This window comes from Neofelis nebulosa, chromosome X (assembly GCF_028018385.1).
Source record: "Neofelis nebulosa isolate mNeoNeb1 chromosome X, mNeoNeb1.pri, whole genome shotgun sequence".
Lineage (NCBI taxonomy): Eukaryota > Metazoa > Chordata > Mammalia > Carnivora > Felidae > Neofelis > Neofelis nebulosa.
The window spans coordinates 72341045-72346304 of record NC_080800.1 but is presented as its reverse complement, the minus strand read 5'-3'; positions in this window follow the sequence as shown (position 1 = coordinate 72346304).

The following is a 5260-nucleotide window of genomic DNA, read 5'->3' as shown; positions in this document are numbered from 1 at the left end:
GACTTATCAAAAAGAAAAAAGACCCAAATATTTAAAATCACAAATGAGAGAGGAGAGATCACAACTAATACAACAGAAATACAAACAATTGTAAAAGAATATTTTGAAAAATTATATGCCAACAAATTTAGCAATGTGGAAGAAATGGATAAATTCATAAAAACATATAAACTACAAAACTGAAATATGAATAAATAGAAATTTTGAGGAAACCCATAATCAGCAAAGAAATGGAATCAGTAATCAAAAATTTCCCAACAAATAAGAGTCCAGGGCCACATGGCTTCAAGGAGAATTCTACCAACCATTCAAAGAGTTAAAACCTATTTTCAAACTTTTCCAAAAAATGGAAATGGAAGGACAACTTCCAAACTCATTTTATGAGGCCAGAATTACCTTGATTCCAAAAACAAAGATCCCTCTATAAAGGAGAATTATAGGCCAATATTCCTATTGATAAATGGATGCATAAATTCTCAACAATATATTAGCAAATCAAATGCAACAGTACATTAAAAGAAGCATTCACCATGATCAAGAGGGATTTATTCCTGGGCTACAGAGGTGGCTCAATATTCACAAATCAATCAGTGTGATACACCACATTAATGAACGAAAGAATAAGAACCATATGATGCTGGAAGAAAAAAAAAAGTATATGATACTCTCAATAGATGCAGAGAAAGCATTTGACAAAGCACAGCACCCTTTCTTGATAAAAACCATCAGCAAAGTAGGGATAGAGGAAACATACCTCAATGTCATAAAGGCCATATACGAAAGACCCATGGCTAATATAATCCTCAAAGGGGAATATCTGAGAGTTTTTCCTCTACAGTCAGGAACAAGAGAAGGATGTCTACTCACACCATTGTTATTTAACATAGTACTGGATGTCCTAGCCTCAGCAATCAGCAAACAGAAATAAAAGGCATCTAAATTGGCAAGGAAGAAGTCAAACTTTCACTATTTACTGATGACATGACATTCTATGTACAAAACCCAAATGACTCTACCAAAAAAATTTCTATAACTAATATAAGAATTTAGTAAAGTTGCAGGATACAAGTTCAATTACAGAAATCTGTTGTATTTCTATACAGGAATAATGAAGTACCAGAAAGAGAAATCAAGGGATCAACCCCATTTACACTTTCACCAAAAACCATATGATATCTGGGAATAAACCTAATCAAAAAGGTAAAATATCTGTACCCTGAAAACTACAGAACACTTATGAAAGAAGTTGAAGATGACACAAAGAAATGGAAAAATTCCCCATGCTCATGAATTCGAATAACAAATATTGTTGAAATGTCTATAATACCCAAAGCAATCTACACATTTAATGCAATCCTTATCAAAATACCAAAAGCATTTCTCACAGAGCTAGAATAAACAATCATAAAATTTGTATAGAACCACAAAAGACGCTGAATAGCCAAAGCAATCCTGAAAAAGAAAAGCAAAGCTGGAGGCATCATAATTCTCGACTTCAAGTTATATTACAAAGCTGTAGTGATCAAGACAGTATGGAACTGACAAAAAAAACAGATATATAGATCAATGGGACAAAATAGAAAACCCAGAAGTGGATGCACAACTATATTGATCAACCAATCTTTGATAAAGCAGGAATAAATGTCCATTGGAAAAAGGACAGTCTCTTCAACAAATGGTGTAGAGAAAACTGGATGACAATATGCAAAAGAATGAAACTGGACCACTTCCTTACAGTATACAAAAATATAAATTCAAAATGGATAAAAAACCTAAATGTGAGACATGAAACCATCAAAATCCTAAAGGAGAACACAGGCAGCAATCTCTTTCACATCAGCCATAGCAACTTATTACTAGACATGTCTCTGGAGGCAAGAGAAACAAATGCAAACTATTGGGACTTCATCAAGATACAAAGTTTCTGCACAGTGAAGGAAACAATTAACAAAACTAAAAGGCAACCTTCAGAATGAGAGAAGATATTTGTAAATGATATATCTGATAAAGAGTCAATATCCAAAATAAATAAAGAACTTATCAAACTCAGCACCCAGATCTAGTGCTAACTAGATTAAATAATCTAGTTAATAAATGGGCAGAAGACATGAATAGATGTTTTTCCAAAGAAGATGTATAGATGGCTAACAGACACATGAAAAGATGCTCAATGTCACTCATCACCAGAGAAAAACAAAACTACAATGAGATGTTACCTTACACCTGTCAGAATAGCTAAAATTAACAACACAGGAAACATTGATGTTCACAAGGATGTGGAGAAATAGGAGCCCTCTTACACCATTGGTGGGAATCCAAACTGGTGGAGCCACTCTGGAAAACAGTATAGAGTTTCCCCAAAAAAGGTAAAAATAGAACTACCCTATGATCCAGCAATTTCACTACTAGATATTTACCCAAAAGATACAAAAATATTGATTTGAAGTGATTCTTGCACCCTGATGTTTATAGCAGCTTTATCAACAATAGAGAAACTATGGAAAGAGTCCAAATGTCCATCAAATTTTGAATGGAAAAAGATGATGTGGTATATATACACAATGGAATATTAATCATCAAAAAGAATGACATCTTGCCATTTGCAAAGATGTGGATGGAGCTAGTATGTATTATGCTAAGTGAAATATGACAGTCAGAGAAAGACAAATACCATATTATTTAACTGATATGTGGAATTTAAGAAACAAAACAGATGAGGGGCACCTGGGTGGCTCAGTCGGTTAAGCATCCAACTTCGGTTCAAGTCATGATCTCACAGTTCATGAGTTCAAGCCCCACATCAGGCTTTGTGCTGACAGCTCAGAGCCTGGAGCCTGCTTAGGATCTGTGTCTCCCTCTCTCTGCCCATCCCCTGCTCATTCTCTGTCTCTCTCTCAAAAATAAATAAACATTAAAAAATTTAAAAAAAATAAACAAAACAGATAAACACGGGGGGGGGGGGAAAGAGAGAGAAACAAACCATAGAACACACTCTTAACCATGGAGGCAAATATGAGGGTTGCTGGAAGAGAGGTGGGTGGGTGGATAGGTTAAATGGGTGATGGGTATTAAGGAGGGCACTTGTGAAGAGCACTGGGTGTTGTAAGTGATGAATCACTAAATTCTCCTAAAACTGATGTTTCAGTGCATGTTAAATAACTGTAATTTAAATAAAACCTTTTTTTTTTACTTTTATTTTATTTTTGAGACAGAGAGAGACAGCATGAACAGGGGAGGGCCAGAGAGAGAGGGAGACACAGAATCCGAAACAGGCTCCAGGCTCTGAGCGGTCAGCACAGAGCCTGACGCGGGGCTCGAACTCACGGACTGTGAGATCATGACCTGAGCCGAAGTCGGACGCTTAACCGACTAAGCCACCCAGGCGCCCCTAAAAACTTTTAAAGAAGGAAAAAAGGGATGCCTGGGTGGCTCAGTCAGTTTAGCATCTGACTCTTGATTTCAGGTCATGATCTCAAGGTTCCTGGGACTGAGCCCTGCATCGGGCCCCATGCCTACAGTGCAGAGCCTGCTTGGGATTCTCTCTCTCCCTCTCTCTGCCCCTCCCCTGCTCATGCTCTCTCTTTCTCTCTCTCGCAAAAATCAATAAACAAACTTAAAGAAAAGAAAAAAATAATGAACACATCTGGGAAATTTCATTGTTAGAACCTCCAAAACCAACTTTATCTGTGTATATATGTGTATGTACATATATAAATGCATGTGTCCAATGTGAGATTTTGATTTTTAATGTAAAATGTAGCTGTTATAATGGAAATCAATCAAAATAGGGTACTTCAAACCTAGTGCCTTTGGCCATGTGATCTTAAATTGTTCTTTTTTATTTGAATTTATTTTAGAAGTAGGTTTGCAAAATAATACTCTGGAATAAGACTTAAAATGCTGGCTCTAACGTTCAAATATGCTCTAAGGTTTTGCAGAAATCCACCTTTGTTTAGTATGGAAGATATTAACATAATATGTGAACATTTAAAATAGTTTTACAGATAAGTATGTGGAAGAAGCTTGAGATATAATCTCAGTGATATACCCTAAGGAGATTAGAATTTTAAAAATCGGAAATAGGCAATGTACCAGAAAGTGATTTCCTTTGGTTGAGCTTATGTAATAACAACAAAAAAAATTTGTACAAAACTTAAAACTTTTTATTACTCTTTATTATGACTAGAAAAAGTTACCTACAGGAAATGCCATTCATTTTCTAAATCTGGATTTCAAAATTGTGTGGAAAGGTAAGCTAACTCTTGAACATCATTTGTCTTTCAGATCTCTTGAAAAATAATATTTGGCTACTAGATGTGAGATGGTAATCCATTTTAAGGCACATCCTGTCTTAACACTATCAAAATGTCTAGATTTATAAAGCACAACACTTTGGAGCCTGTTACAAAATGGTTCTTTGCTTTACCAATGAATTCAGGTTTTTTTTTTTAAGTAGGAGTTCCTAGGAGTTCCTAGGTAGTACATATCAGCACTGCATACACTATTAACTTATAGGCAGAGAAAGGTAGGTGTGCTACTGTAGAACCACTGACAAATGAAGACTAAATTCACAATATAGCAATTCTAAAATGATTGTGGAAGTAGAAGAGAAGATATGGATTGATAGAAGTCCAGTTTGAGCACAACTTTTCAGGAATACATCTTTGGCATAAAGTGTGTTGCACTGAAAATTAATATTATTTAAAGAGGACAGTGATCTCCCAATAGTAGATCCCATCCATCTATTAGATTGCCTTCAATAAGTCTATGTGAAAATGCCATTCAAAAATATCCATTTATTCTTGATTCATATTTTTTTTATTTTTATTTATTTTTATTTTTTAATATATGAAATTTACTGTCAAATTGGTTTCCATACAACACCCAGTGCTCATCCCAAAAGGTGCCCTCCTCAATACCCATCACCCACCCTCCCCTCCCTTCCACCCCCCATCAGCCCTCAGTTCTCAGTTTTTAACAGTCTCTTATGCTTTGGCTTTCTCCAACTCTAACCTCTTTTTTTGTTTGTTTTCCTTCCCCTCCCCCATGGGTTTCTGTTACGTTTCTCAGGATCCACATAAGAGTGAAACCATATGGTATCTGTCTTTCTCTGTATGGCTTATTTCACTTAGCATCACACTCTCCAGTTCCATCCACGTTGCTACAAAAGGCCATATTTCATTTTTTCTCATTGCCACGTAGTATTCCATTGTGTATATAAACCACAATTTCTTTATCGATTCATCAGTTGATGGACATT